Here is a 13777-nt window from a genome sequence, read left to right as displayed (position 1 = left end):
AGGCCGAAGGTGAAACCTTAACTGACTGAGCCACCTCGGAGTCCCTAAAAGTCCTTTAACAAAAAAATCTCTTGTCTAAATTTTCCAGGTTGAATTATTTTTCAAGAGTGAGAGTGTTTTTGTAGAATAACCATACACTTGCAAAAATAACTCCTCTGGCATCAGGCATGCTCTCCGAACCTCTGTGCTGGCCGTTGTGCCCACCTCAGAATGCCCTATGTAGTGAGCCCTAAGACAAGAGTCTATAATTATGTAAGACCGGACCTTTCTCTCGTTAACTTGTCAGGAAGAACGAGAAAGCTCCTCCAGAAGATGGGTTTTCTTTAATTTGTGGGAATTTTGTCTTTTAAAAGACTTCTCTGAAGATACTGAAGCAGAGCAAATACTTTGGCAAGACAAGTTTTGCACAGTGAAATGAGGCCCAAGGCCATGGGTGACTCCTTGTAGAAAGGAAATGTTTATTCTGAAACACTTACCAAAAACATTGGCTTCGGTCAGAACTTACAATAGATCTTTGCATTGAGAATTTGTTTCACTTTATTCAAAATGGAAAAGGAGAGAGAACTTGCTACATTTTGATGCTTTGTTTTCATTTCCTAGACTGCAGATCAAAACCGCCAGTTGCAAGAGACCCTGGAGTTGGTGGAGCAGAAGCTGCAACAGACCCTGAGGAAGGCTACGACGCTGCGCGAGGTGGAAGCCAAGCGGGTCCAGAGGGTGGCCGCCCTCTGCAATGTGGGGCCCGCCTTTCCTCCTGGGTCCCATGATGGGAATGTCATTTTCATGGCGGTTACTTTTTGTATCTCGATTATAACCGGTAACATCGCCGAAACAAAATCCGTTAACAAGGTGAGATCTCTTTTCGGTATTACTTTGAGATTGGAATGCTTTTCAAAAGGCAGGCATCATCCCCATTTTTTTCACCTCTCGTTTTTTTTCCGATGTGTGCTGCTTGCAGTTGGCTGCAAGTAAGACTCACTGCTTTTCAGAGTGAAGTCAACGACTTAAATCTCAAGATATTAGAATTGGATAAGAGAAGGACAGGGGTGCTTGTCGGGCTCAATCGGTGGAGCTTGGGACTCGATCTCAGGGTCACAAGTTTGAGCCCCACGTTGGGTATAGAGCTTACGAAAAATAAATAAATGAAAACATGGACTATTTTCCAGAAATGATATATTATCCTGATTTTCTTTTAATATGAAATTTATTGTCAGATTTCGTTCCATACAACACCCATGCTCAACCCAACACATGCCCTCCTGAATACCCATTGCCTACCCTCCCCTCCCTCCCACCCCCCATCCACCCTGTTATTTTTCAGTTTGTAAGAGTCTCATGCTTTGGCTCTGTCCCACTCTAACCTCTTTTTTTATCCTACGCTTTCTTCATGGGTCCCTTTTAAGTTTCTCCGGATTCACATAAGAGTGAACACATATCGTATCTGTCTTTCACTTACCCTAACACTCTCCAGTTCCATCCACATTGCTACCATGGTCCATATTTTATTCTCATTGCAAAGTAGTACTCCATTGTGTATGTAAACCACAGTTTCTTTATCAATTGATCAGTTGGACATTCAGGCTCTTTCCACAATTTGGCTATTGAGAGTGGTGTTATTAATATTGGGGTACAGGGGTCCCTATGCATCAGTACTCCTGTATTCCTTGGGTAAATTCCTAGCAGTGCTACTGCTGTGTCATAGTTCAGATTTATTTTTAATTTTGGAGGAAACTTGACAATGTTTTCCAGAGTTGTTGCAGCAGTTTGCATTCCCACCAACGGTGCACGAGGGCTCCTGTTTCACCAAATCCTCGCCAGCATCTATAGTCTCCTGAATTGTTTATTTTGCCACTCCAACAGACGGAGGTGATATCCGAGTGTCGTTTTTATTTGTATTTCCCTGATGAGGAGCAACATTAAGCATCTTTTCATGTGCCTGCTGGCCATCAGGATTTCTTCGTTAGAGAAATGTCTATTCATGTTTTGTGCCAAATTCTACACTGGATTATTTGCTTCTCGAAGCGAAATTTGGTGAGCTCTTTATAGATTTTGGATAGCAGCCCTTTGTCCGATATGTCATTTGCAAATATCTTTTCCGATTCCGTTGGTTGCCTTTTATTTGCTGTGAAGTTTTTATCTTCATGAGGTCCCAATAGTTCATTTGTGCTTTTAAATCCTTTGCCTTTGGGGATGTGTCAAGTAAGAAATTGTTGCAGCTGAAGTCAGAATGGTCTTTTCCTGTTTTCTTCGCTAGGGTTGCCATGATTTCCTGTCCAACATTCAGGTCTTTTTTCCATTTTGAATTTCTTTTTGTGAATGTTTTGAGAAAGTGGTCTAGTTCTTACCTTCTGCATCTTACTGCCCTGTTTGCCCTGCCACATTTGTTAACCAGACTGTCTTTTTTCCTTGGATATTCCTTCCTCCTTTGTTAAAGATGGATTGGCCATATTTTTGTGGGTTTCAATTCTATTCCTTTGGTGTATGGGTCTCTTTTTTGGCAACACTAGGCTGTCTTGATGATTATAGTTTTGTAGTAGAGGCTAAAGACTGCGATTGTGATGCCTCCTGCTTTGGACTTCTTCGAAATTACTTTGGCTATTCGGGGCTTTATTGGTTCCATATGAATTTTAGAATTGCTTGTTCTAACTTCGAGAAGAATTCTGGTGCAATTTTGATTGGGATTGCTTTGAATGTGTAGATAGCTTTGGGTAGTATTGACATTTTGAAAATATTCTTCCGACCCATGAGCACGGAACGTTTTTCCATTTCTTTGTATCTTCTTCCCTTTCCTTCATAAGCTTTCTATAGTTTTCAGCATACAGATCTTTTACATCTTTGGTTAGATTGATTCCTAGGTATTTTATGCTTCTTCGTTCAATTGTGAATGGGATCAGTTTTTTTGTCTTTTGTTGCTTCATTATTATTGCTTAGGAATACAACTGCTTTCTGTACATAGATTTTGTATCCTGCAACTTTGCTGAATTCATTTACCATTCTGGTAGACTTTTGGTGGAGTCTATTGGAATTTCCATGTATAATATCATGTCATCTGGAAAAATTGAAAGCTTAACTTCATCTTTGTCAATTTTGATGCCTTTGATTTCCTTTTGTTGTCTGATTGATGTTGCTTGGACTTCCAACACTATGTTAAACGACAGCGGTGAGAGTGGACATCCCTGTCGTGTTCCGGATCTCAGGGAAAAAGCTCTCAGTTTTCCCCCCATTGAGGATGATGTTAACTGTGGGCTTATCATAAACGGCGTTTATGATTTTTAAGTATGTTCTTTCTATCCCGCATTTCTCGAGGGTTTTTATTAAGAAACGATGCTGAATTTTGTCAAATGCTTTTTCTGCATCGATTGATAGGATCATATGGTTCTTATCTTTTCTTTCATTAACGTGATGTATCACTTTTATTTGTGAATGTTGAACCCGACCTGCATCCCAGGAATGAATCCCACTTGATCATGGTGAATCATTCTTTTTATATGCTCTTGAATTCGATTTGCTAGTATCCTATTGAGAATTTTTGCATCCATAGTCATAAGGGTTATTGGCCTGTTCTCTTTTTTTACTGGTTCTCTGTCAAAGTAATACTGGCTTCATAGAATGAGTCTGGAAGTTTTCTTTCCCTTTCTATTTTGTGGAATAGCTTGAGAAGGATAAGTATTATCTCTGCTTTCAACCCTTGGTAGAATTCCCCTGGGAAGCCATCTGGTCTTGGACTCTTATTGGGAGATTTTTGATGACTGATTTAATTTCTTCGCTGGTTACGGGTCTGTTCAAGTTTTCTATTTCTTTCTGAGTTTTGAAAGTGTGTGGGTGTCTAGGAATTTGTCCATTTCTTCTGGGTTGTCCAGTTTGTTGGCATATAATTTTTCATATGATTCCCTGATAATTGCTTGTATTTCTGAAGTATTGGTTGTAATAATTCCATTTTCATTCATAATTTTATCTACTTGGGTCGTCTCCCTTTTCTTTTTGGGAAGCCTGGCTAGAGGTTTGTCAATGTTTGTTTTTTTTCAAAAAAACAACTCGTGTTGTGATATGCTCTACATTTTTTAAATTCTATATTGTTAATTGTCTATATTGTTTATTTATGCTCGGACCTTTATTTCTCTTTTTCTGCTGGGTTTACGCTGTCTTTGCTGTTCTGCCTGTATTTTATTTAGGTGTTCTGTTAGATTTTCTATTTGGGATTTTTCTTTATTCTTGAGATAGTCCTGGTTTGCAATGTATTTCCTCTCAGGAGTGTCTTCTCTGCATCCCAAAGTGTTTGGATTGTTGTGTTTTCGTTTTCATTTGTTTTTATATATTTTTAAATACTTCCCTACGTGGTTGACCCATTCTTTCTTTAGTAGGGTGTTCTTTAACCTCCATGTTTTTGGAGGTTTTCCAGATTTCCTTTTGTTGATTTCAAGCTTCATAGCATTGTGGTCTGAAAATATGCATGGTGTGATCGCAGTTCTTTTATACTTAAGAAGGACTCTTTTGTGACCAAGAATGTGATCTATCTTGGAGAATATTCCATGTGCACTTGAGAAGAAAGTATATTCTGTTGCTTTGGGATGCAGAGTTCTAAATATATCTGTCAAATCCATCTGATCCAATGTATCATTCATGGCCCTTTTTTCTTTATTGACCGTGTGTCTAGATGATGTATCCACTTCTGCAAGTGGGGTATTAAAGTCTTTTGCAATTACTACTTTCTATCAGTAAGGTTGCTTATGTTTGTAATTGTTTTATATATTTGGGGGCTCCCGTATTCGGCGCATAGACATTTATAATTGTTAGCTCTTCCTGATGGATAGACCCTGTAATTATTATAAAATTTCCTTCTTTAGTTACAGCCTTTAATTTAGAGTCCAGTTTGCCTAAGTATGGTTACTCCAGCTTTCTTTTGACTTCCAGTAGCATGATAGTTTTTCATCCCTTCACTTTCAATCTGAAGGTGTCCTCATGTCTAAAATGAGTCTCTTGTAAACAGCAAATAATTGGGTCTCGTTTTTCTATCCATTCTGATACCTTATGTCTTTTGGTTGGCGCTTTTAGTCCATTTACATTCAGTGTTGTAGAAAGATATGAGTGTAGAGTCATTGTGATGTCTGTAAGTTTCGTGCTTGTAGCAATGTCTCTGGTACTTTGTCTCACAGGATCCCCCTTAGTATCTTTTGTAGGACTGGTTTAGTGGTGATGAATTCCTTCCGTTTTGTTTGGAAAGAACTTTCTCTCTCCCATTCTAAATCAGAGATTTCCTGGATAAAGGATTCTTGGCTGGATATTTTTTTCTGTTCATCACGTTGAAGATCTCCTGCCAATCTTTTCTGGCCTGCCATGTTTCAGTAGAGGGATCCATCACGAGTCTTATCGGTGTCCCTTTATATGTTAGGGCACGTTTATCCCCAACGGCCTTCAGAATATTCTCTTTATCCTTGTTATTTTGTCAGTTTCATTATATGTCGTGCAGATGGATTCAAGTTACGTCTGAAGGGAGTTCTCTGTGCCTCTTGGATTTCAATGCCTTTTTCCTTCCCCAGATCTGGGAAGTTCTCAACTATTATTTTAAGTACACCTTCATCACCTTTCCTTCTCTCTTCTCTGGAATACCACTTATGTGTAGATTATTTCTCTTCAGTGCATCAGTTCTCTAATTTTCGCCCCATACCCCTGGATTCTTTTTATCTCTTTTTTCTCTGCTTCCTCTTTTTCCATAAATTTTTCTTCCAGTTCTCCTATTCTCTCCTCTGCATCTTCAATCCGAGTTGTGGTTTTCTCCATTTTATTTTTCAGCTCGTTTATAACATTTTTTAGGTCCTCCAGTATGTTCCTTAGTCCCTTGATCTCTGTAACAGTAGACTCTCTGGTGTCTTGTATACTGTTTATGAGCCCAGCGATTAGTTTTATGACTATTACTCTGATTTCAGTTTCTGTTATATTGTTTAAATCCTTTACGATCAGTTCATGAACTGTCATTTCCTTGAGATTCTTTGAGAGGAACTCTTCCGTTTGGTCATGTTGGATAGTCCTTGGAGTTGTGCGGAACTACGGGGCACTTCTGTGCTGTCATGAATAACTTGCGTTGGTGGGCGGGGTCTGCTGATGTCTGCCCCAGTCCACCGCTGACCAGCCCACAGACTGGTATGTACATTCTGTTCCCCTCTCCTAGTGGTGGGATCTTTTTTTTTTGCCTCAGGCATTCTTTGTGGAGTCATTGTCATGGTTCTTTTATGAGTTTTGGAAAGTTTTGATTCTTTGTAGGGATCTGGTAACCCCCATTCTGTGTTTTCTCTACTTTGAAGGTTCTCATTGGACCCTTCAACCATATTTTGTGTGTCTTTTGGGTTTCTCTATTGATTTTTTCTCTGTGTATGGTCTAGATAAATTTTTACATACTTATCTTCCAGTTCACTGTGGCTCTCTTCACTTGTGTTTAGTCTGATATTAACCCCCATAGTTCTTAATCTTACTAAAATTTTTTTTTTACTCTTATTTATGTTGGAAAGACAGAATTTGAGCAAGGGAAGAACAGAGAGCTAGACACAGATACCGAAGCAAGTTCTAGGCTCTGAGCACTCAGCACAGAGTCCAACGCGGGGCTCAAACTCCCGAATCACGAGATCACGACCTGACCTGAAGTCAGATGCTTAACCAAATGAGCCATTCAGGCGCCTAGAGTTCTTAGTTTTAGCTCTGATAATTTTTAGGTTTAGAATCTGTTTTGATTCTCTGAAAATTTCCCATTTGTCAAGTAGGCTTGTTGGACAGTTGACCTTTGCATCCCGTATTTCCAGTCGGTGTGTCTCCCTTTGGTCTCTTTCTGTTCTTTCTTCTTTTCGTCTATATGATGTAAAACCTTGTTTTTTAAAATGTTTATTTATTTTTCAGAAAGAGAGTGAGAGTACGCGTCGGGGTAGAGGATGGGAGGGGAGCGTAGAGACTCTTGAGAGGCTCCATTCTATCAGTAGAGAGACCAACACAGGGCTCACACTCACAAACCTGGGTCGAAACCAAATTTTGGTCACCTAAACGAGTAACCTGAGCTATGCTCGTGCCTTTCCCTGTTTTTTTTTTTCTTTTTTATTAAAATAGATTTTTTTAATATTATTTATTTTGAGAGAGAGGTAGAGACAAATCTTGAGCATGGGAGATGGAGACAAACAGGGAGACACAGAATCCAAAGCAGGCTCCATGCTTTTCAATGTCAGCACAGAGTTCGACACGGGAATCAAATCATAAAACCGTGAAATCATGACCCGAACCAAAGTGGGATGATTAACCGACTGAGCCACCCAGGCATCCCTTTTCTTTTCTCTTTTCTTTCTTTTGTTTCTTTTTTTCATTTCTTTTCATTTATTCTTTTTCTTTTCTTAATTTCTTTTTTAAATTTTGTGTTGGACATTATGGAGAAGCATAGAGGCTCTTCGTGTGCTTGCTTTTCTTCAGCCTTTCATCCCACACACACTGAGTGTGATGGTTATTGAGCTCAGTCAGGCCTGAATGACTTGTCACCGGTCCTCTGTCTTTGTAAGGTTCAGTGTGAACGGGGCTCAAAATGTTCACCACCCCCGTGTAGTCCTCCAGGATGTCCATCTCGAGGCCTGGAGTGTCTTCCAGGACCCCTCTTTGGGACTTGGTCCAAAAGCCCAGGTATTTTCTCCGCAGCACAATGAGATTATTGAAGGCTCAGCTTCTCAGGCAGTGTTTGCCGAGTGCCGGGGTAATTTTCTGTACCTCCCTGTGCTGTACAGTGTTGGTTATCAGTGATTTTCTGCTTGTCTGTTTTGTTTCCTTTCCTGCTCATTGGTATATTGCCTCAAATCCCTGAAGAAATTCAGAATCCTCACATGTCTTGAGAGAGAGAGAGGACTCTGAACATTAGTGTTGGCTCAGCGGGCTTCCCTTTTGTTGGGGTCTCATTCCTTCCAGTTGTGACTACCTCAGTGTCTCCTTGATGCCTGCCAACATGCTTCAGATTGAAATCATCTTTCCCAGTTCATGATAGGTTGACTAACAGAATATTCACAAGTATAAGAACAGGTGGGGAAGAAAGAGAAGTCATAGTAAACATTTTGCTCAACAGCATTTGTTGCAGGAGAAAACGAAACCCTGTAATCCTTGCCTAGTACCCGTCGTTCTAAAATGGTCAGTTTGCTCATCCTCAGCCAGCGTCCATTGAGTGGTGATGTTGTGTCTCAGGCCCCCCCACCCCACCGCCGCTGCCTTCCTCCCCTTTCATGTGCTTGCCCAGGGCAAGCATTGCAGGGACGGGCTGGATGTGGCAAAGCAGGACGAGGAGGTGGATGGGGTGACACTTATTCTGTGAGTGTTTGATCAGTTTTGGCTTTTTAAAAATTTTTTTGGTAATATTTATTTACTTTTGAGAGAGAGGAAGTACGGACAAAAGGGCAGAGGACGGGAGACCCAGAAACTGAAGCAGAATCGGGATGAATTGCCCCTCAACTGCACAGTGCAACCCCGACAACAAGGGTTTCTGGGTTGGTGCACCTGCATCATCTGCACAGACACAACTAGGCACCCTTGTTGAGCCCCTTTATGACCCTGCACCATTGTGGTAGTTGGGATCTGGCATCTGTGTTCCTCGGAGTCGAAGGTGGAGGCACATCTGAGTTTATCTGAAAGAATGACGCAGTTAGGAGGAATTGCTTACTTGCGCACTGCCGTTCAGGAAAGGCTTTTTCTGGAGAGGTCCATCAGCATCTGAGTCTAACAGAACATTCTCCAAGCAGTCTCTGGGGCCAAAAGCCAGAATCAAGGAGAAACGTGGCTTTGTTTTAAGCTATGGAAGGGGAAGTGGAGTCAAGTGAGGCACCAGGCCGCTGGTGTTGGGCAGAAACTTCCCCGTAAGGAATTTGGTATTCAGAGAAGGGCCTTGGGTCATTGTGTCCTCAGGGGAAAGGACTGACATGATGTTAAAATTTTTAAAAGCTGGTGCTGTTACTGTGTGGATAGTGTGTTGGGGGGTGACACGACTGGAAGCAGGGTAGACGCCATTGGGTAGTGTGGCTCCTATTGTGTGGGTTGAGCTATAAGATTCGTGCTTTAGGCAACAGGTACAACCGCCTCATATCACCCATCACATAAAGCACAGGACAGTTTGTGTCTTTCTACCCTACACAGAACCACGTAATATTGAAAAGCAATGTGTGTAATAGTTACCTGGGTGAGTACAAGGCGTACACTAAAGTGTTCACCTGTTTATTGAGTGCATGGCAGGTACTGTTCTAGGTGCTGAACACTATGTGCTGCAGGTACCTCACCCAAAGACGTATGTGGTTATACGGAGAGCAATAGAAGGGCATGGGAGTGTGTGGTTTGGTGGAATAGGGGGAACGTGTGCACAGTGCTGCTGCAGGATGGCTGATTTTGTCACGAGTCTGAGTCACTCAGAATCGGGGAGGAGATTCTTCTTGGGAGGTTCGGCTGTCCTGAATTCTTCTTCATCCACCCCCCTCTGTCTCTTGGACACCTTTCCGACCGCCTCATAGTGAAGCTCCATCTGGGTGGGTTGTCTGCTCTTTGAGTTCCACATGGGCCACAAATCTGCAAACATCTCTGCCTCCTCTTGTGAACGTAGCAGCTTGCTACCTGGTCCGGTGGTCAGAAGCCAGGGAGATGGCTTTGCCTCTTTCCTGCTCTTCCCTCTCCCTGCTGGTCCCTGGGTACTCTGTCATGGAGCTTGCATGTCTCAGAGGCCATGTGTGAGGTCCCTGGAGATCTGTACCCTGTCTTCACTTGGGTGGACTCGTGGAGGGACCGAGTCCTGCAGTCCTCCCTGCACCTGCCCCACTCGCCTCTCAGCAGCTTGGCTGTGTTGGGAGCGCCTCCCGCTGTGCAGAGATGCCGACATCCTGCCCCATCCGTGTACCATACGCCACGATCTCTGAGAAGACGGCCTTTCTTCTGAAACTGTGTCCTGCCTGTTGGCCCTTTGTGCTGGCTTTTGCTGAGCAACTTAGTAACTAACTCTTTTGGGGAAACAGGTTTGCTTTGTGTACAAGGAACCTCCAAATTACTCCTATTCTGTTCCTGGGTGGCTCAGTCGGTTAAACAGCCAACTTCAGGTCGGGTCATGAACTTTGTGTTGGCGAGGTAACCCCCGAGTCTGGCTCTGTGCTAACAACACAGAGCCTGGAGTCTGCTTTGAATTCCTTGTCTCCTTCTCACTCCGCCCCTCCCTTGCTGCTCTTTGTCTCTGTCTCTAAGAAATAAAGAATAACATTTAAAAAATTAAAATAAAAAAATTCTATTTTACTTTTTTCTGTTGACGATGGTAGTGCTTTCTCCATTTTTCCCCACGGATGACTACAACTGATCCTAGAAAAACTTGGTTCTCGGTTTTAAATCCTGCCCACAATTGAAAATCCATGTATAACTTCCTCACCAGAAATCTTAAGTGTTCAAACTCTCCTGTTGTCCAGAAACCTTAGTAGAAACACAAAAATTTCATTAACATTTGTATGTTTTATGTCATATATACCATATTCTCCGAGTCGAGGAAGCTATGGAAACAGTTACATAGAAAACAGGTTCACAGCTCTGTGCTGTATTCATACCTAAGTTTTTTCTCCGTTTTGTTTCTAGGATAAATTTTCTACCAGAACTCGCATCAGTGTTGGCTTAGGTTACACACTAAGCTGTTTTTAAGTGTATCTCCAGAACTAGTCATCAGAAATGGAGGAATTAGAAAGATTCCTGTATAATTACATTGTTACATGCGTAATCATGCATTAACATTGAAGAGTGACTACTTCATGATTGCTTAATGTAATCAGTACGCTTGCTACCTCATGGCCTAGGAGATACAGAGGTGAATGAATTGTTATAAAGCTTTTCTAGCCTGCATTTTACAGCCATATTCCTAATAGAGTCTGAACACATTGTTGCATTACAAAAAAGGCCTGTGAGAGTAGGCTGAGAGGCATTTTCTCCAGGCAGGTACAGAGACAGGCATGCTACAAGGTAATGTCATTTTTTGAAAGACTACTTATGGAAAACACATTATTCGTTTTATATCAGATCTTTTGTCCCTTATGTCCGTGTGTGGGTAGGTTGTCCAAGTGCACAAAAGTCTCACACACGATGTTCCTGCTGAAAAACCCTTAGGTGGTAGTGACACACGTGCGTCTCGGGTGGACTGGCTGCATGCTCCCTCGATTTTCACGCACAGACGTGTGCATGGCAGGTGAAGAGATTCACTGAGCTCCTTGGTAAGGATCTGCTGTCTGGAAAGTGAGGGTGGGTCTCACAAATGTCCTGATGTGCAGACCTGCATGGGGTGGGGAGGACCCGCTGGATGGGGCAATTTTGGGTCTCGGGGCCTGGCTGTATGTGGTGGATGCGGGCAATGTCTTTGCAACTTTTCAGGAGGGCCTTCCTGGCTCAAGTCTCCATAGACGGCTGGCTGGCTTTAGTCCCAGCGCCCTTGTCATGGAATGGTCCATGTGGGAGAGTAGCTGAGACTCTGCCGGATCACATCTGGTGGCAGCAGGCTTTCCAGCGATGGCACTTCCATTCAGCTTTCCTCGACCTCTGGGGTTTTCACCAGATCTCCTCTCTGTGCTGTCTTCTGCGACATCCTCTGGGTTTTTCTCTGCACTCGACCTTCTTTAGGATACACATTTTGAATCTCTGCATCCCCCAAACCTTTTTCGTATTTTTTTTTTTTTTTTTTTTTTTACCATAATCAGAGTCTCATTCTTGAGTTTCCAGATAGGCTGTGACATAGGTCCTGTGACCACGTCATTTGGACAGTTTTCTGTAGCAGGGATTTCTTTATTGTGTTGGCCTTGACGGAGTTTATAAAAACATCCCTCGGAATCTTCCTTTCATATATTTCATCTGAGGTTGTTCTCTTTGGTAGCAATGACCGTCCTTCTTGTAAATGGCATTTGTCATGAGCTTCACATGTCCTCGTGGCCCCTTCTCCGCTGGTGTACTTAGACTTGCTGCCCTCCAGAGCGAGTGAGCTGCCAAGACACGTTTGATGGTGACCCGTGGGGTTCTGGGTGGCCAGGACATTGTCCAGTGTCAGTGGAAATTTAAAGGACAGTCCCTTGCTTTCAGCGTACTTCCTGAGTTGAGGGACAGAGCCGGGATGGAACTGGTCCAGGGAAAGGGCTCTAGTTGTGCAGCCAGACCACTGGCCACTGGCACTTGTTGCCTTCAGGACCCTGGGGTGAGCTTCCTACACAGGGCCAGTCGCCCTGATCATACCCAGCCTGTGTCCGCTCAGACGGTAGCTGCTTCACCCCTTCCTACCCAACATCATTGTGCTCACTTGTCTTTTTCGTGAATAAATGTCCTTTGTGGCATTTTCCCCCCGACAGGGCCCCTCCTTCTGCATGAAAAACCTGTGCAGGCAGCCATGGTCTCCTCAACTGATTTTCGTGGGTTTTTCACTGTTTGTGTTGGAGTGGTTGACATGTGGTGGATTGTAGTTCCTTCTCTGCAATCACCTCTTGGGCGTCTGGGAAACCGTGTACTTCCTCTTCGTGGTAGAAGCTGCTCTTCCTATCCGTCTTGACCATTCTAAAAGCCAAACCCCTTTCTAAAATCACCAAGCTATCCTGTGCCTGCATTGAAATATTCCAGTTTTTGGTCATTCCCTTCCTTCTGCCTTAACTTGTGATGTCAGGACTTGTCTTTCCGTTTGAGTCGAGATTGCACGTGTGCCCGTCTCATAACATTAGTACCCCCATAGAGATGCCACATCTTCAACATGAGACAAAAAGATGTCTCACAAAAAGCCCCAGGTTTTTCAGGTGCTGGGATAGCCGCAGCGAGAGCTTCGAGAATTTCCCTTTCTTTCACGCTGGCCGGCTGGCAGCTGCAGCTGTGGGCCTCAGTACATGTCAGGCCATTCAGCCTTTTCTTGTCATAACATGACTCTTCTCTGCATCTCGGGAGCACGTCCAGCATCCTTACGGACACATCAGACGGGTCCCAGGGTGTAATCCATGGTTCATGGTATTACGCTTAACACGGTGACAATTACCCAGGAACCATGAGATATCACGTTTCCTGTGGTGCTTGATTTACTGGAGAAGTGAAGGGCTTACCAAGAGCTGATTAGCAGATTCGTGCAACACTTGACGTGACCTCAATAGCAACAGGAGGTGGTGCACACTTTCCCCAGAGGACAGCGTCTGCTACAGCTCATTTTATGCGATTAGGACTTAATCCTGAATTTCCACTTTTGTTTGCCTTTCTCTTGACTGCAAATGGCATCTTGTGGGTATTGTCTGTTTCAATGCACAAGTTTTGGTAAGTTTTATCTTGTTAGTTTTTTATATGTTTTCGGGTATGAAATGCTATAATAGCTTAGTATCTGCGTATATTTCATGGATTGAGACCTCCCTTTTAGTTACTATTTTTTGATATTTCGAAGCTGCTCAGCTCATCTGCCAGCCTTTCCAAATGTCACACATCTCCAGAAAAGTTTCCAATGAATTTATTGGAACAATATCTCCACATGGAAATGGGTTTGCACAGTTCTACATCAAGGGTCAGAAAGGCTTCTGTGGGTTCACCTTGTCAAGTCAGATTTCAAGGAACGTGTTCAGTTCTGTGGCAGAATTCCCATTGATTTGTAAAGGGTTAATTTATGAAGGACCTTGAAGAATGTCACCTGTTTATACACAGATTTTCTAGAATTGCCGAAGTCAACCACTCTTTATTTGGAATTTCAGTTAAGAGAAACTTTATTCCATTTGTCCTATAGCGGAAAAAACCTCTGGGGCGCCTGGGTGGCTCAGGA

The sequence above is a fragment of the Panthera onca genome, chromosome D2, assembly GCF_046562875.1.
Source record: "Panthera onca isolate mPanOnc1 chromosome D2, mPanOnc1 haplotype 2, whole genome shotgun sequence".
NCBI lineage: Eukaryota > Metazoa > Chordata > Mammalia > Carnivora > Felidae > Panthera > Panthera onca.
Note: the sequence above shows the minus strand (reverse complement) of the source record.